We start from the raw sequence: 19,945 nt of genomic DNA, 5'->3' as shown, positions 1-19,945 counted from the left end.
CCGAGTGTCAATAGTTGGGTGGGTCCTGCCCGTAACAAAGCCCTGATGGAAACAATAGGGAATTTGTGCGCACAGCCAAGTATCTGTGTGGGCTCTGTAACAGATGTGTCAAACAGGATATTCCAAAGATGAGGAGTTAATTGATGCTATAAATAGTATTGCACAGAGACTGAGAACACAGAGCGACTTAATGCTCCAATCTAAAACGCACCGTCTAGCCATGTGATTAATCACTTACATGGATTTGAATTCAAGGGGAAGATCTGCCACTGGCTGGATGAGCAAAAAGAGGCAGAGGGATTGGTTATTTTACATGACAATTAGCCCAGTCAAATAATTTGATTTCAGGCTATTGGGAGACTTTATGTTTGGGAAGGTGCCATATTGCAGAGAGCTAATTGGGTCTAGAGATTGGAGTGCAGAGGAAAGCGTCTGCAGCTCTGTTTATTTCATTTTCGAGTGGTTTTTTTAAAAATAGACACAATCAAACACACCGCTGTGTAGCTCCATTTCTGCAACCCCCAAAAAAACGTTTGTACGACTTCGGGGCATGTTTTTTCTCTGTGTGCGTCTCTCTGGATTTATGAGAACAACGTTCATTCCCGCTTTGAGGGAGTAACACGAATAAATGCATTAAAGCAAAATGGATATGCCTGAATCAAACAATTAATATCTGCCATGTGGTGGGTTATTGGTTTAGGGGTTGTGTCTCCCCCCCCCTCCTTAAAGAATAAAGTATTGTATGGAGTTCAAAACAAGCTTATTGCATGGGATTTCTCAAGAGCTTAGAGAGAAATGCACACATTGAACAGTTCCTGCTCGCTGCAAACTCTCCTACTCTTATGAGAACCAGTGAGGAGCCCTGCTGGATCAGGCCTGTGGCCCATCTGGTCCAACATCCTGTTCTCACAGTGGCCAACAAGTTGCCTCTTGAAACCCCACTAGCAGGACCTGGGTGCAACAGCGATCTCCCCACTTGCGATTCACAGCAACTGGTATTTAGAGACTTCCTGCATCTAAGTCAAACAGGTCCCTTCCCTGTTGAATGTCTGACATTTCCTGAAGACTTTTCTTCCAGCGGGCTTCTTAACTGAATTCTGATTTTATAGTTTTAACTCATTGTTAGTCTTACTGTATTGGGTCTCATGCACAGCACTTAAAGATGGCTGTGATTAAGCGGAATGCAAATGGTTGAAATAAATACACTCGTATTTCGGAAGTCGAACGGAATCCATTCCGGAAGTCCGTTTGACTTTCAAAACATTCGGGAACCAAGGCACACAAAGCTCCTACAGCCAATTGGTGGAAGCCACGACGGACATTCAGGTTCCAAAGAACGTTTGCAAACCGGAACACTAACTAACGTTCGGGAGCCAAAACGTTCGACTCGCAAGGCATTCGATTTCTGAGGTACGACTGTAATCATAAATGGCAGCTGTCATGGCTAGTAGCCGCTGAGAGCCTTCTCCTCCATGAATCTACAGTATCTGATCCTCTTCTAAAGCCATCCAAGCTGGTGGCCATCACTACATCTTGTGGCAGCAAATGTCATACGTTAACTGTGTGAAGAAGACCCACCTTTTGTCCATGCTGAATCTTCCCAACGTCCAGTTTCAACATTCAGTTCCTTCTTCGAGATCAGAGTTTCCCAAACTTGGATCCCCAGCTGTTATTGGACTACAACTCTCATCATCCCTAGTTAGCAGGACCAACAGTCAGGGATGATGGGAGTTGTAGTCCAAAACCAGCTGGAGACCCATTTCGGAAACCCTGTTCTGGAGCCCTACAGCCCTGAGGAACAGCTGGTTTTCCCACCAAATTGCAGCGGGATCAGATATTGGGTAATAGGCCAGGCAGGGATTGGCTCCAGGTTTGAAGAGCCCCTTTGCAGAATTAATTTTAGCAGGAGTCCTCATACACTGGAGGACTTGTCCCTAGGCATACCAGGTAGTGGTGGCGGGCAGCTGCGAACCATCATTTCCCACAATGCCCCCAGGCAATGCTACATGGAGGACATTCAACTGCCTTCCAGATGACCCAAGGTCAGCAGCTTTCCATTTCTTCTGAACTAGGAAAGTACAGCTGTCAGATGGGGATCATGCCAGGAAGTCTTCAGTTCACTATGGTTTCCCATAATGGCTGATCCAAGAAACTATGGTTAATGGCCTTGGACCATGCCAGGCTAGGATTTGAAGCCCTGGATGCCCAGTCATTATCCAATGTTCCAATTATTCATACACAAGAGGAAAGGCTCATTTGCATCTCAGCTTATTAAGCCAATATATCAGGGGTGAGGAACCTTCAGCTCAAGGGCCACATTCCTTGCTAGGCAACATTCTAAGGGCCAGATACCAGTGGTAGGAGAGGCCAAAGTGGACAAAATAGCAAATGTAAATAATAATAATAATAATAATGGTAATGATAATAATTTATTTATACCCTGCCCATCTGGCTGGGTTTCCCCAGCCACTCTGGGCAGCTTCCAACAAAATGTTAAAGTACAATAGTCTGTCAAACATGAAAAGCTTCCCTAAACAGGGCTGCCTTCAGATGTCTTCTAAAAGTCTGTTAGTTGTTTTTCTCTTTGACATCTGGTGGGAGGGCGTTCCACAGGGTGGGTGCCACTACCGAGAAGGCCCTCTGCCTGGTTCCCTGTAACTTGGCTTCTCACAGCGAGGGAACCACCAGAAGGCGGTTGCTTGGGTGCCCACAGGCTCTGCACTGCCCCAAATGGTCCGCCCGCAGCCTCCCCCTAAGCCAGGCATCCCCAAACTGTGGCCCTCCAGATGTTTTGGCCTACAGCTCCCATGATCCCTAGCTAAGAGGACCAGTGGTCAGGAAAGATGGGTATTGTAGTCCAAAACATCTGGAGGGCCACAGTTTGGGGATGCCTGCCCTAAGCTGTAGGGCACCTGAATGGGAGGAGGTAGGCAGACTCCTGAGGCCCCATGGAGTGTCCTTCTCCGGCTGGCCCTGCCCCTGTGGGCGGCTGGCCCCGCCCCTGTGGATGGTTGGCCCCGCCCCTGGGCATAGGGCACACATCCCACCCCAGGCGCTTGATTGGCTTGCTCTGCCACTGCCCCCACCCCCTTGCTGGAGGTTCCTCATCTCTGCATTATATGATAATCCAAATGCAGCCATTGAAAATGGGGCTTTATTCTTCCTCCTCCCACCTGGAAACATTATGCACAAAGCTTAAGAAGGTTCACTTCCATATCGATTGAAAACCATCAGTTCTCGCCTCAGACTTTGAATATCAGTCTCCTGCCCTTGGAGCAGGGAGAAACTCCGGAGGAAAAGTCCTCTCTAATGCAAGAAAAAGCCAGGCAACCCACCTCAGAGCACAAATAAGCAATATCTGCGAGAAGCAAATGCACCGGGTCTCACTGGATGTCGGGAATAATCAGTCTCTTCATTCAAAGGCAAGGGAAAACAGATACATTTTAATGACGACTCTCGCGGAGGCCCATCGTCCCAAGGGATGGATTCTGGCATGGAAACGTCTCGGGCAATGCTGCCAAACAGAACTGTCTTTGTTGCCTCCCGCTTCAGAGCGTCGCCGCCTGACTAGGAGCATCGGCAGCGGACTCTCGAGAGCTGCCAATTAACTTCGCGACTCTGGGGTGGGAGAAACCAAGCTGTCTTGGCTTGGGCTTGTCACGTGCTCTTCCAAGCCCAGCCCCAACATTCTGCTGCCTCCTGGGGGGGGGGGGCACATGTATTTAAGTGAAGCTAAAGCTACAGCCCTTGAGGGAGGGAAGTGGCTTAGTGGTAGGGTATCTGCTTTGCATGCAGAAGGGTCCAAGTTCAATCCCTGGCATCTTCAGGTAGGACTGGGAGAGATTCCCTGCCTGAAGCCCTGGAGACTCTCTGAGTGTCCCTGTTTTAGTCCCAGATTTACAGAAGCCACCCCAGTTTCTCCTTCTTTGGAGGTCTTTAAGCAGAGGCTTGACAGGCATATGTCAAGAATGCTTTGATGGTGTTTCCTGCTTGGCAGGGGGTTGGACTGGATGGCCCTTGTGGTCTCTTCCAACTCTATGATTCTATGATTCTGGTTTGATCCTGGAATGTTCCGCTTTTCCTTAGGACGTCCCTGTTTTCACCGGAGAAATGCCAGAGGGTATGGAGTTATGCGACCCCCGAGCCAATGCGTTCATTAACTCATACAACCTTTAGAAGGCATCTGAAGGCAGCCCTGTATAGGGAAGTGTCAGAGGGTCGTTGTGGCTACTCTAGAGTAACTCCGCTTGAGTCCAGTTTGTCTTTAAAGACTTTTATTGTGCATTGTATTTACAGTGCAGAGATTGCTTAAAACATGACGTCTCAGTCCGAACCAGAATCCAGCAATGGTGTACGTCTGTTTCTACACCAGCAAAGTAGTCGGGGCACCCCAAAACGCCTCCCCCTTGACCTGTGTCGCGGTGCTCTCCTTAACTCTTGTACCGGAAGGAGCGGTGCCCTCTCAGCCTCCTCCTGGCCAAAGCGGTGTAAGGGCTCTCCAGCATCCTGGAGCCCTTGCCTACATCTCTCTTCCCCTGAGCTTTCATTCCGCACACTGGCTTCTCTCTCCCTCTGAGTCTCTCTCCCCTCCCCCCTGGCTGCTTCAGACCCACTGCTGCTGCCTGTGCTTGGCGAAGTGAAAATTAGGATGATGGGGGCTAGCTCCCTGTAAGTCACCTTTACAGGAAGCTTTTTTAATGTTTAATGTTTTATTATGTTTTTATATAAGTTGGAAGCTGCCCAGAGTGGCTGGGGCAACCCAGTCAGATGGGCGGGGTATAAACAGTAAAATTATTATTATTATTATTATTGTTGTTGTTGTTGTTGTTGTTGTTGTTGTTGCAATTCTGGTCCAAAGAACCAGGCTTACTGAGACAACAGGCTATGATGACTCTCTTCCAGGCTAGGAAAATGTCCCACACCTGCCGTGAAGCAAAGCACAGCAGGTGCTCAAGAGAAGCCCAAAATAGCTTTGCAGCCTACGCCTGTTACGCCAGAGACATTTGTGCAACCAGAAAAAGGCTTTATGGGACTCCATGCATACAAACGAGCTCTATTTTGGGGTTGATGCAGTCAGCATTCACCTGCAGCTCCGAAAGTGAGCAGAGAACACAAGATATACCGGTAGCCTTAGGTATGGTGGCACTCTAGCCAAGGAGTACAACCAGAGGCTGTTGAACTCCTATCATCCCTGACCACTGGGCGAAGCTCCCTGGGGCCGGTGGGAGCTGGAGTCCGCCAACATCAAGAGAACACCACATTTGCTCTAGTCCAGGATTTGGGAACCTTTCCCAGCTCAGGCGCTGCATTCCAGTGGTTAGGAGGGCCAGAAGCAAAAGTGTGCACCACAAGGAAGGCAAACGTTGCTTTTGTACTGTAGGCTGCTTTCTAAACAGGTTTACACACACTTCTCTTTGAGAGGAATGTAAGCTGAGTGGTTAATGTGCATAATAACCAGTCGTTGAGCCAGTTCAGCAGGCCGCATAGAAACTGTGCACATTGTCCTTCCATGAAGAAGGAACTGTGCACATTTCCCACTCGATATGCACAATCCTCAACAGGCCCTAATAGCATTTTGTACATTCTCTGGGCAATATGGACATTCTCCAGGTACTATGCATATTGTCTCTAAAGATATATGCCTTCTGTTGCTATTTCTTTTTCAGACAGGGTCTAATGGGAGTTGTAGCATATCCTCTAACATGATGCAGCCCAAATCCGGGACACCATCTTCCAGATCTTAAATCCTGCATGAGTGCCATGACCCACATGAGATCACAGACCTGGGGGAAATGTTTCTTGGGGGACATGGCACCCAAAAACATGCATTTTGGGGCACTGTGTGAGACCGTGGACCTGGGAAAAAACACGTTTTTTGTCCAAGTTCTCAACCTAAAATTGCGAGAGAATAAAGCACCCAAAATGGTCGCCGTACTTTCACACACAAAAATGGAATGTCCTGGTTTTTTCCAGGGCAGTTGACAGGTATGTTGTAGTCCTAAACATCCAGAGGGCACCAGGTTGGTGAAAGCTACTATAGATTGTCTAGGAAGACTGGCTTCCACATTCCCCTCTTTAAGGGGGGGAGGGTAACCAGAGACAACTACTGGGAGGCAGGTGGTGGTGTGGTTGAAACCACTGAGCCTCTTGGGCTTGCCAATCAGAAGGTCAGAGGTTTGAATCCCCATAACAGAGTAAGCTCCCACTGCTCTGTCCCAGCTCCTGCCAACCTAGCAGTTTGAAAGCACGCCAGTGCAAGTTGATCAGGGGTAGGCAACCCAAGGCCCGGGGGCAGGATGCGGCCCAATTGCCTTCTCAATCCGGCCCACAGACTGTCCGGGAATCAGCATGTTTTTTCATGAGTAGAATGTGTGCTTTTATTTAAAATGCATCTCTGGGTTATTTGTGGGGCATAGGAATTCGTTTTTCTTCTTTTTTTCAAAATATAGTCCGGCCCACGACATGGTCTGAGGGATGGTAGACCAGCCCATGGCTGGAAAAGGTTGCTGACCCCTGAAGTAGATAAATAGGTACCACTGTGGCAGGAAGGTAAACGGCGTTTCCGTAGCTCTGGCACTTATCACGGTATCCCGTTGCGCCAGAAGTGGTTTAGTCCTGCTGGCCACATGACCTGGAAAGCTGTCTGTGGACAAACGCTGGCTCCCTCTGCCTGAAAGTGAGATAAGCACCGTAACCCCATAGTCGCCTTTGACTGGACTTATCCATCCAGGGGTCCTTTACCCCCCCCCTTTTTTTTTACCAGAGTCAACTACTCTGTTGTTGCTTATTGCTTAGAAACGGGAAAAGAAAGATTTTATAGTCTTTTTATTATCTAACCTCATAAAACATTTTTAAATAAATATCTCTCACTCTTAAACCCCAGATCCCGGACTGTTCAAAACACGAATAGCTTTTAGCCATAATGAAAAACTTGTTTTTTTTCTTTAAACAGAAGTCTACATAAACCAGAGAGTTGTACACAACAGGATCAAAGTGCTTAGGACAAAATGAACTCCATCCCTTTATCCTATGCAGGAACAGCATAAAGCAGTACCCTACCTTTTGATACAAAACTCTCCAGTCGAAAAACACAACTGTATTGAATTGCAGCAGAACACCATTGAACATTTCCATTTATGAGAACAGAATTGCCCATCAAAACAAAGCAACAAAGAAATGAAATGAGATTAAAGGACTGGGGGGGGAGGAGAGTAGGAAGCGGACTTGGGAGAGCAGAACAAAATATGAAGAAACTTTGCAAGGCAGAATTCCAAGGATTGAGGACAGGCAAAGTCTAATTTAAAATAAACATTTGTGTAGATGGCACGTCCGTGCCAACTTTGGTGCCAAACCAGAGACATTCAGTGGCAACAATGGGAAGAGCTTAGTAGCACTGATGTACAAAATTTGATTTGGGTTGTTTTGAGAAGCAAAAGGAACTGTTTCCTGTAATCAGAAATAAATGACTGAAAGCTGCTGAATAAGGACTAAATCCACCTGCACATGAAATGTGATGCAGAGAGCAAGACTCTCTCTCTCTTTCTCTCTCTCACTTTTAAGGAAACAAATAAGAACTAGCTTTGCATTAGATCAGGCATCCCCAAACTTCGGCCCTCCAGATGTTTTGGACTACAATTCCCATCATCCCTGACCACTGGTCCTCTTAGCTAGGGATCATGGGAGTTGTAGGCCAAAACATCTGGAGGGCCGCAGTTTGGGGATGCCTGCATTAGATTCTCTGCAAGGTTTTTTTTAAAAAAATGTTGCTATTCAGCCACAGTGTCCCTTGTCAAAAGCAGATTGAGCACATTTAATTCAATATTATGATTTATTAATTTTTATACTGCCCTTCAGATCACAGGGGGGTTTACAATATGAAAACACAAAAATGCATACCATAATAACAAACAAAAACAATACCCCCCCCACAAGCAGCTTAAAAGGTCATAGATTGTTTAATTAGCCAAAGGCCTGGAAGAAGAGGAATGTTTTTGCCTGAAGATATGTATTGAAGGCACCAGGCAAGCCTCCCTGGGGAGAGCGTTCTACAAGTGGGGAGCCACCACAGAAAAGGCCTATTCTCGTGTTGCCACCATCCAGACCTCTTGTGGAAGGGGCACACAACAAAGGGCCTTAGAGGGTGACTACAGGGTCTGGGTTGATTCATTTGGGGAGAGACTTCATGAGTGGGTCAGCCCTGCAAATGATGGTGTAGACAGTGAACATCATGGGAAGCTTCATTACACTGAATCAAATCACTGGTCCACCCAGCTCAACATTGTCTGAGTGTTTGAGGACCGGGACATTCACAGGGAAACCAAAATGCTTGTTTACAAAGCTATTGAACTATTGTATGCTTGTGAAACATGGACCACTTATAAACACCATCTCCAACTCCTCGAAAGATTCCATCAACGGTGTCTCCGAAAAATGTTACACATCACCTGGGAAGACAGGCAAACTAATGCCAGTGTACTAGAAGAAGCAAAGATCACCAGTGTTGGGGGTTCAAAGACTCTCTCAAGACAAATATTTAAAAATGTAGTATAAACACCAACAACCAGGAAACACTGACCTGTGAGTGCTCCAAATGGAGAACAGCCTTTACCAAAGGTGTCATGGGCTTTGAAGACACTCAAACTCAAGACACAAGGGAGAAATGTGCTAAGAGGAAGGCACGCTTGGCAAACCCTCACCGTGATCAACTCCAGACCGGAAACTTCTGTCCCCACTGCGGAAGGACGTGTGGATCCAGAATTGGCCTCCACAGTCACTTAGAGACTCACTTTTAAAACTGTGTTTGTGGAAGACAATCTTACTCAGTTATGAGGGATCGCCAAGGAGAGAAGACGATTACTCTCCAGCGTTTCAGGCAGACGTTCACTGGGCAACAGACAGCCCTTCCCCACGAATGGCATGGAAAAGCGAAGCTCAAATAATACTTTGGAATGCTAATTTTGCTAGCAAAAAGCTCGTTTTGCCTTGTTCCCATTTCACAGCCACCCAGCAGACTTAGCAGCGAATTTCCAGTCCTGCTGGAAAAGTCAAGTTTCTGACATTATATATCAAAGCCCTTCCATCTCAGCCCATCCCAACCTTCCATTCGCAATGGAGAATCAGCTGCACAGCAACAAACACCACACACTTCGGGCTGATGATGAGGAGCAAATGGGGAATCCAATTAATTGCAGCAAGAATTAATCAGAACACAGGAAGCAGCAAGGACTTCTGTGAATTAAAAAAAGTTTTTTTGTGTAATATCAAAGGAACAGAGCATCACAGGAGGGACAGAGCATGGAATGAAGTGCAGGAATTCAATACCTCTTTTCTGAAGGCTCCTCTCCTTTTGGCTGAATCCTCCTGCTTGATATTAAGCCCAGGGAATTCCTAGCTTGATGAAAACTGTCAAGGAAAAGAAAGACACCTTCAATAACACAACAACGCAAAGGGAATGAATATGTTTACAAAAGTGGGCAAAAGTTCCACAATTAAAGATCCTAAGCTTTTAGCATAACTTTCACAGAAAAACAAAACAAAAAAACAAAACCACAACAATGCATGGGAGAGAGAGAACAAAGGATTTATTTCATTGTGCCTTTCCTGGATGCTGGGGAGATTTCTCACAGATTAAGAACCAACGTGGCCCAGGGTAGGGAGCCTCAGGCACAGAGGACAAATGTGGCCCTCCAGGCCTGTCTATTTGACAGTCTACCTTCCTTGACTATTTATGCCTGCCTAGAATGTGTCTTTCTGATAATGTTCCTTGAGAGATGGATGGATGGAGAGGAGTGCGTGAGCATGTAGACAAGCTAGCCATTCTTTATTTATATACTGGCCAATGCCAAAATAGACTTCTAAGTTATTTATGAGCATTAAAAATATATGGTTACACGGGCATTAAAAAATACAGTCGTACCTTGGTTCTGGAATGCCTTGTGAGTCAAACGTTTTGGCTCCCGAATGTCACAAAGCCAAAAGTGAGTGTTCCAGTTTGTGAATGTTCCTGCAGCCAATCGGAAGCCGCGCCTTGGTTTCCGAACATTTTGGAAGTCGAACAAACAGATTCTGTTCGACTTCCGAGGTATGGCTGTAAACACTTGCCATTTAAAATATGCAGTGAAACAGGTCCATTAGAATAACACAGCACTTAAAACAGGGTGCTCAGATCAATTGATCAAAGGAATGCCTATACAACCAGGTGTGCTTTCAAAAAGCTGGCAGAATGCCAATACAGATGGGCATTCTCTTGTATTTCAGCAGGGAGACCTTTACATAACAATAGCAACACCCGTGAAAAAGCCCAGCTCTGCATCACTGCAAACCGATAACCGTCAGGCCTCGGCAAGGCTGATTCTGGTGGAAATTCAGAAAAATAAAACTAACATAAAACACTTGTGAATCCATCTCAAGTTAGAACACTTCACTCAGTCAATCCCCCTTGCCATGTCTGCATCATTGGCTCAGGTTGCAGAGTCTGGGGCAGTTTCTTAATGAAGAAGCCCAGGCCGCAAGCCACCCTTGGGCAATGCCTAATAGAGCCGTAATGAGTGGTGTGTCAGTCAGCATTGAGTGTAACTTCCCCCCTGAACTACTCTAGCTTCCCAGCACATCATGGGAGGGGAGCAGACAAACGAAGTGAAAAAGAGGCTTCTCAGAATTTAAGGGGAAGGTATAATTGACACATATTGCCAATGAAAAGGCTAAACGATCTTGATGCCCTGGCTGAGGAACATGTCCAGCAATCAAACTGTCTCTTCTACTAGGATCCTCTCTGAAATGTCTCCGCATAATTTCCTTCTACAGCAAAGAATGGAGTTCTCTGATGTTGGAACAAGTTTGGAGGGAAATCTCATTAGCCTTCAGATTCACTTAATGCTCCTTTTGATTCCGTTCAACTTTCTGGTCCTTCTACCCATCGCAACAGCCTACGTGTATTCTGTGCGTTCTCAAAATCACACTATCTAAACACCAACGTTTAATACACTAGTCAGCCTCTGAATCATAGGGGCATTCTTCCTTTCCTTCCCTCTCCCCTCTCTTCTGCCTTCTAGACACACAACCTTTGCTTTTTATAACCGCAGTCTTCGTGGTTTCACCAACATCGAAAGGTTTATCAAAAAGGTCCCTAGAAAGGGAATTGTAGGTGGTAATGATGTCATTGCAGCCAAAGGTGGGGCATCAAAATGGCACAGTGGGGACATAGGTTCCCAGGCGGGAGTTGATCATGGTGAGGGTTTGCCAAGCGTGCCTTCCTCTTAGCATGTTTCATCCTGAGTTCGAGAATCTTCAAGGCCCATGACACCTTTGGTAAGGGCTGTTCTCCAACTGGAGCACTCACAGGCCAGTGTTTCCCAGTTGTCAGTGTTTATAGTACGTTTTTAAAGATTTGCCTTGAGAGAGTCTTTAAACCTCTTTCGTTGACCCCCATCATTACGTTTTCCATTTTTAAGATAGGAAGGACATGTGGATCCAGAATTGGCCTCCACAGTCACTTACGGACCCACTCTTAAAACTGTGTTTATGGAAGACAATCTTACTCGGCTATGAATGATCGCCAAAGGAAGAAGATCGAAATGGCAGAAGAAAAGATAAAGGGATGCTAAAGAATTTGGAAACCGAGCCTTATTAGAGATGATGGAGGGAGTCGGGTTTGTTTAGCCTGGAGAAGAGAAGGCTGAGAATGGCCCATCTACTTCAGCATCCTCTATTCTCACAGTGGCCAACCAGGTGCCTGTGGTAAGCATGCAAGCAGGACCTGAGCACAAGAAGCACTATCCCCTTCTGTGGTTTTCAACAACTGGTATTTCAACAACTGGTATGGTTTTCAACAACTGGTATTCAGAGCATCACTGCCTCCAGCTGTGGAAGCAGAGCATGGCCACCATCACTAGTAGACACTGATAGCCATCTCTCTTATCATTAGAAGTCAGTAACATCCAATGAAGCTGTATGTTGGAGGATTTAGGGCAGACCCCCCCCCCCCAAAGTATATTTCCAACAGTGTTAAAAGGTGTAAGAGTTAACTTATAAAATTCACCACCCTACGAGATGTGGTGATGCTCACCAATTTGGATGGCTTTAAGGTAGGATGAGACAGATTCACAAAGGAGAAGGCTAGCCAAACTGGGAGTGGTAGGCAATGCTGCTGAGGACAAAATCCAAGATGACCCTAACAGATTGGAGAACTGGGCAAAAACTAACAAAAAGAATTCCAACAGGGTCAAAGGTAAGGTTCTACACTTAGACAGGAAGAACCAGCTGCACAAATGTAAGCTGGGGGACACCTGGCTTGTCAGTAGTACGTGTGAGAAGGATCTAGGGGTCTTAGTAGACCACGAGCTGAACATGAGTCAATAGTGTGATGCAGCATCAAAATCTAGTACTATTATAGGCTGCATCAACAGAAGTCTAGTGTCCCAATCAAGGGAAGTCATAGAACTGCTCTATTCTGCCTTCCTGAGGCCACACCAAGAGTAGTGTGCTCAGTTCTGGGTGTCACAGTTTAAGCAGGATATTGACAAGCTGGAATGTGTCCAGAGGAGGGCGACCAAGTTGAACAAGGATCTGGAAACCAAACCTTATGAGGAATGGTTGAGGGAATTGTGTATGTTTAGCCTGGAAAAGAGGAGACTAAGAGGAGATAGGCCAGCCATCTTCAAATATCTAAAGGGCTGTCACGTGGAAGATGGAGCAAGTTCGTTTTCTGCTCCTCCAAAACCTATAGATTCAAGAAAGGAGATTCGGGCTAAACATCAGGAAGAACTTCTACTGTTTGGCAGTGGAACAAACTCGAATGAGAAGTGATGGACTCTCCTTCCTTGGAGGTCTTTAAGCAGAAGTTGGGTGGCCATCTGTCATGTATGATCTAGTTGAGATTCCTGCATTGCATGAAGATGACTATACTGGCTGCTGTCCATTATGATGACCTGAACCAGAGCAAAATAGAAAAGGGGAGCAGATGCTGTGTGCCTAACATGTAATAAAACTCAAACTGTACTTCATTGTAAAACTTGGCTCTCTTTCCAACGATAGACTTTTATCATGGGTTTTAATCAAATATCTTACAGCTCTCAGATGAAAAAGGTGAATGTGAAAAAAGGATGAGGGGGGGGGATGTAATGGCTTTTCTAATTGCTTGTTCTCTGTCACTTGTAACTAATTACCCCAATCATAGTCCTGTACAGTTTCCGGGGCTCTTTCTTTTGTAACGCACACTCAACTGAAGCGTACCTTCAAGCATTAAGAGAAATGGGAAGGAGAGGCACAATTAAGCCATCCTGGCGACAAGCGTCTCTAGCAACTCATGTGAAGAAATATTTTCTGACAATAAAATTTTGCAAGATCAAAATCCCTCAAACAGCCGAAATGCATGAGAAAAGGAGGCCCCCATATTGTGCAGAACATGGCATGTGTCATGTAGACCATAGCGAACAAGAACATAAGAAAATTGGCCAATTGTCCAGCATCCATAGTGGCCAACCAGGTGCCTTTGTCTCTGCTTGTGATAGCTACAAAGACCCCAAACTCTGCTCAGCCTCTTCATCGTTCAAAAGAGGGGATTTGGCCACAGTTATCCATAACTTTGAGGAAATCTAGGGTTGACTCCTGTGCTGTGTTGTACACGCTACTGCTTTTGAAGACTGTTTCAACACTACACTTAGTTCAAAATAACAGCCACCCGGTGGTTGCCTGGGGGTTGATTGGTGGGAACATATCTTGTTGGGATGGAAATAACTCCCCTGGCTTCCAGCCCATTTCCAGGCACAAGTCAAAGTGCTGGTGCCCCAGACAAACCGCAAGCTGTAGTGGTGGTTTGTTTTTGGTTTACTGCTCATGGTTTGCCCACAGGAGACAAACCATGAGCTTAGGTTCAGATGTAATGATAAGCCAAATCGTGGTTTAGATCTAGGTAGACCCAGGTGGCGCTGTGGGTTAAACCACAGAGTCTAGGGCTTGCTGATCAGAAGGTTGGTGGTTCAAATCCCTGCAACGGGGTGAGCTCCCGTTGCTTGGTCCCAGCTCCTGCCCACCTAGCAGTTCGAAAGCACATCAAAGTGCAAGTAGATAAATAGGGACCGCTCCGGCGGGAAGGTAAACGGCGTTTCCGTGCGCTGCTCTGGTTCGCCAGAAGCAGCTTTGTCATGCTGGTCACATGACCCAAAAGCTGTCTGCGGACAAACGCCAGCTCCCTCGGCCTATAGAGCGAGATGAGCGCCGCAACCCCAGAGTCGGACACGACTGGACCTGATGGTCAGGGACCCCTTTACCTTTAGAACAGCATCAGGAGGGCTGGAGGAGGACGAAAGTCACCATCAGTTTTGTTGTGAGTGCCGGCATGGTTGGACATTCATGCCTAACCATAGTTTGGCTTAGTATTACATATGAAGAGGGATGATAGGAGTTGTAGTTTGGCAACATCTGGAGGGCCAAAGGTTCACCACCCTTGCCGATTTCCTGCTCATAAGGTTACGGGAAATGCCCAATTTTCCTTTCCTTACGCATGTCATCCAAAGGAGTTACTTTGAGCTTTTTCTGCACTTAGGGAGAACAGACTATAATAGTTTAACTAGCATATTTCACTACCATGCAAAAACTACCTGGATGCGGATCATAGCATGCTTCACTCCTGCAGAATTCTGAATCGACCCCCAATCGGCTAATTATCTCCTCCCTCACACATGAACACAAATCAGGAGCATCCCCTTAGAAGACACAGCAAATGAAATTAAAAAGAAAATACTTTGCTTCGGAGGAAGAAGTTAACGAGAGGGTCACCTGCCCATCTGACTCCCACATCTAGACATCTCTCAGCACTCATTAAAATGCCTCCATCAAAGGCTGCAATAAATATCAGAAGCCTAAAGAAATTTGCAATACTGTATGTAGTTTTCCATTATTTTCTTTTCCTCTGTCAGGTAACAGCTACAGTATGTAATCATTCCCTTTGTAACTTTTCCCTGTTTACAAAACTCAGAAAATTGCAATTCATAAAAGACATCGGTGAAATTATACATATGATTTCATTAGAGAGAGACCGAGAGAGCTGTGTAATTGTTGGCTATATTGTTTTATATTAAAAACCTAATAGGAAGATTTTTAAATGGAAAAATTGCAACGTATGAAATTACTGGTATACATAATGTCCTTGAGAAGACATGGAAACAAGTTCTTTGCTATTGGGACTGTAATTTCCCAGATCAGTATGAGCCTAAATACTTTTTATCTTTTAAATAGAGTTTTTAGTGTTTGTCATGAGAACAATTTTTCTTCTTTGTACTGCAGATGTAATACACAATGAATACAAAAAGAAAAGAAAAAATCTATTTGCTTTGGACCTGCTTCATAAGAAGCCGGAGCCACACACAGAGAGAATTAGATTAGCTATCCCCTAAAAAACACTTTATTGATCCAGAAAACACACACACGCAGTACAATACATTGCATAGAAACATATTCTAAAGACTATCCGGACAATGGCATGCAGCCAAGAGCTAAATCAGTGTTATCATGAATACAGAATAAGCGCCACTTGCATTTTTCATAGATCAGTTATTCACACCCACTGGAAAATACTAGTGAAGATCTGTATTTCCTGCCTCGAAAATGTGATTACTTTAAGAGAGGATTGGATAAATCTGCAGAAGATCAGTGGTTACTAGCCACATAAATTAACTCTCTCCTATAGTATATTTTCTTAAGGCTGTCATCACGCTGCAGTTTGCATTGCACCTGCGAACAGATGGCGCTGTGAACTGCAGTGCAATGACAGCCTTGTGAGAGCTTCTAGACCAGGCATCCCCAAACTGCGGCCCTCCAGATGTTCTGGCCTACAACTCCTATGATCCCTAGCTAACAGAACCAGTGGTCGGGGAAGATGGGAATTGTAGCCCAAAACATCTGGAGGGCCAAAGTCTGGGGATGCCTGATCTAGACCATGGGTAGGCAAACTAAGGCCCAGGGGCACGATCCAGCCCAATCGCCTTCTAAATCCAGCCCGCGGACTGTCCGGGAATCAGCGGGTTTTTACATGAGTAGAATGTGCGCTTTTATTTAAAATGCATCTCTGGGTTATTTGTGGGGTATAGGAATTCATTCATTTTAATTTTTTTCAATATATAGTCCAGCCCCCCCAACAAGGTCTGAGGGACAGTGGACCGGCCCCCTGCTGAAAAAGTTTGCTGACCCCTGTTCTAGACCATCATAGCAGCAGAGGTGGGAGGCGGTGTGTGGCTTCCCTGGTCTCTCATGGGATGAAGAACTCAAACTCGAGTTATGGCTTCTGCCACAAGCTTTAATGCTCAACTCGGTATGGTACATGAGCAAGGCAAGGGTTAAAGGGCACAGCAAGTTGTGTGCATGGCCAAGCAAGCTAAGATGTTGAGTCAATGAGTGATACCTCCCCTACACCTTGCTCTTGAGGAGGGGCAGGCACAATGTTTAGACCACAAGATAATGACCTTAACAAAATAACCTTAACAGATTAGACAATTGGGCCAAAGCAAACAAGATGAATTTTAACAAGGAGAAATGTAAAGTACTACACTTGGGCAAAAAAAATGAAAGGCACAAATACAGGATGGGTGACACCTGGCTTGAGAGCAGTACATGTGAAAAGGACCTAGGAGTCTTGGTAGACCACAGACTTGACATGAGTCAGCAGTGTGATGCAGCAGCTAAAAAAGCCAATGCAATTCTGGGCTGCATCAATAGGAGTATAGCATCTAGATCTAGGGAAGTAATAGTACCACTGTATTCTGCTCTGGTCAGACCTCACCTGGAGTACTGTGTCCAGTTCTGGGCACCACAGTTCAAGAAGGATACTGACAAGCTGGAACGTGTCCAGAAGAGGGCAACCAAAATGGTCAAAGGCCTAGAAACGATGCCTTATGAGGAACGGCTTAGGGAGCTGGGTATGTTTAGCCTGGAGAAGAGAAGGTTAAGGGGTGATATGATAGCCATGTTCAAATATATAAAAGGATGTCATATGGAGGAGGGGAAAAGGTTGTTTTCTGCTGCTCCAGAGAAGCGGACACGGAGCAATGGATTCAAACTTCAAGAAAGAAGATTCCACCTAAACATTAGGAAGAACTTCCTGACAGTAAGAGCTGTTCAGCAGTGGAATTTGCTACCAAGGAGTGTGGTGGAGTCTCCTTCTTTGGAGGTCTTTAAGCAGAGGCTTGACAGCCATATGTCAAGAATGCTTTGATGGTGTTTCCTGCTTGGCAGGGGGTTGGACTGGATGGCCCTTGTGGTCTCTTCCAACTCTATGATTCTATAATCACCTGCAACAAGGGTTAGCGGCATTGCTTTCCTTTTCCGATATGCCCCTCAGAAGAAGTCACCTTGCCCATCTGTGCCACGAGACAGATGACGCGCAACAAGCACGCGAGATGCTTCCTCGAATGTGCAAAAGTGAAAAATGGCAAAAGTTGCAAGAAGATTCCCACAATTGACTAAAATAGGCTTGCCCTTTTAAAATCTGCTTGTCTAGCAGTTATTTTGCTCTGCTCGCAGCCTGTGATTACTGAACATGTTAGAACATCTTTGCACATCTTCAGTATCTAGAGCAAAATGAAACTAGAGCCACCCTCACCCCCTACCCTTCGTTACATCCACACTTCAACTATTGACCAGAGCAAAGTCCGTCATCCTTAATCCTGAAGCCAAACTTTATTGATTTCTGTAACAGCCCCTCCCCAGGATCCAGATCCAGGATTTACCACTTCTCCCTCTGTCAAATCTGAAACATCTCAGGGACCTGATGAAGCCTGTCTGAACCTGCTGAAACACTTCCCAAGATCTCTGCCCTCTAGCTCTTCAGGACCTTTTCCCCCTTCTTCCCGATCCAACTATCCCTTCCAGGACAACTGAACAGGGCTCATGAACAACAGCTCAGGGGAGCAGTGGAGGAACAGCCAGGGCAGGGCAGCTCCTTAGCATCCTTCCTGCTCTGCTGCCACCGCCACTATCCATCTCACTTAACAAACTGTTTCAACCTCAGAAGTGGAGGATGAGAAGCAGTGGGCAGCAAAGGAGCTGGATGGTTGCTGAGGAGATGCCCCAACTTGTCATGGCTGCTCCTCTGTGGCTTACTAGAGCCAGCTGCCTGAGTATATCTCATTCCTCCTCATGGGAGACGCCAGGGGTTGAAAGCAGATACACTGTGAATTTGCCTCCAGCAGCAATGCCAACGGAGTTTGTTCATAAGTCGCCAGCCGCTTCTGCCCCTATTGGATCAATTCCCTGAGCATGGCCACCCCACTGACTTCCATCCATCAAATGCCGGTGGTTTGCTGTGTGCTTAAAGAAGCTCAGGATTCCAGACTGGTTCATAATGAATCGCTTCAAAACATTAAGCACTATTTTCTAAATTGAACCCCTTCCATAAATGTATGCTTGTAACTGATAATGTACTTTTAGCATCCTATGGTGATTGGGGAGGGGGAAGACTGCTGCAAATTAAAAATGATTTTGCTTTAAAAAAACATGAATAACCATTAGATGCAGTAGATGCAAAAAGTCTAGAAAAATTACCCAAAAGCCAGTGGCTCATTCACTGACTGAGGGAGCTTCAGATATATATGTGTGTATGTATATATATATATATATATATATATATATATATATATATATATATATATATATATATATATTGAACCTTATTTTAAGCAGATGTGGGGCACATGTTTTGAGTTCGGGATATCAAAGCTACTGTCAGAGGTTTTTGTTGGTTATTTAAGTAGAATTTATGAAAAACTAGGGCAGATACTAGCCCAGACTTCTTAAGGGTTTCTTATGAGGAGTGAAGGAAAAGCTGGTGTTAGCAAGAGAGAAATCATTCAGTTTCCCACATTAGTTTGCGATTGATACTTTTAAAATCCCCACGAAAATTCATCAGCATTTTAGTGCAAATTTCTCCTAAGACACACAATTGTATGCGATTTTGCCTAATAGAAGCATTTTTGCAAAGCCATTTTCAGTAACATGACACATTTTTGTATGTTTCTGCTAATATATGTGATTTTATTCACACTTTACCCTGATATAATACATTTACGGTATATGTGTCAGTTTCACTAATTTTTGTACTTCTGTGCAAACTACCCCAGCATATGCATTTTTGGTACACATTACTTGGCTGCGGGGGAAATGGCATTGCAAAATTCAGAGAAGTGCAAATTTTGAAGGATGGCTGTGTTTCGGGGTTGCTTTTCAAAAAGTGCAAATTAAGTAAGTTCACCTTTAAATGTAAACTAAATAGAATCTCTCAGTTCCAACTGTGCTACCATCACAATGGAAACCCAGCATCAAGCGGCAGCCCATCCGAATTTTGTTTTCCAATGAACTCTGCAAATTAACAGCTGTACACAGCCGGGAGATTTGCAAAACCCACTGAGCCCCCATGAATTATACATCGCTGACTGCTTAAAGCTAATGTACCATAATTCTCCTGCGAAGGTGCTGTGGAAAAGCTGAGATCATTACCTTTTGTAGAGTTTTCCGATTACAAATAAAAGACACGTAGAAACTGGGGGGTGGGAGGGAAACAAGCAAGTGTTCCTTGCACTATGCCCATGGAACATTAACAACTTGCTAATAGGCAGGTAGAAATAATTGCGTGCAAACCTAAAATTCCTATCTGCCAACAGAAGAGCCTCTCCTAGGAATTTATTTTGCCATGAAACCAATACGAAATGCCATCATTTATTTTTTAAAAAAACCTAATACGTGCGAGGGTTCATTGGACCCAATTAAATTAAAATGCAACACGCAATCACCTTTCATGCAAATTTTTAAAGGGGTTTATTACATTATATGCTAATATTGGGTTTCATATCCTTTAGGTGATGAATTACCCAATTGCGCTGCCCAGTCCATTAAACAGACTCCAAGCCAAGAGTTTAATTCTTCCTTTCTTTACAGAGCAATCAGAGAGAAGGGAGGC

General features: G+C 45.1%; 1 protein-coding gene across 16 annotated transcripts in view; it reads right to left on the bottom strand.

Moving 5' to 3' along the window:
• The window catches only part of ARVCF (ARVCF delta catenin family member), a 552,351-nt gene that overhangs the window by 314,596 nt on the left and 217,810 nt on the right, over positions 1-19,945 (bottom strand). For all 16 annotated transcript variants that reach the window (XM_035098127.3, XM_035098131.3, XM_035098129.3 and 13 more), the window contains exon 3: positions 9,322-9,402. The gene's annotated coding sequence lies outside the window, so the exon portion shown is untranslated. The remainder of the gene's footprint in view (positions 1-9,321; positions 9,403-19,945) is intronic.

The sequence above is a fragment of the Zootoca vivipara genome, chromosome 16 (assembly GCF_965207765.1).
Source record: "Zootoca vivipara chromosome 16, rZooViv2.hap1.1, whole genome shotgun sequence".
Lineage (NCBI taxonomy): Eukaryota > Metazoa > Chordata > Lepidosauria > Squamata > Lacertidae > Zootoca > Zootoca vivipara.
This window is presented reverse-complemented; position numbering and strand designations above follow the sequence as displayed.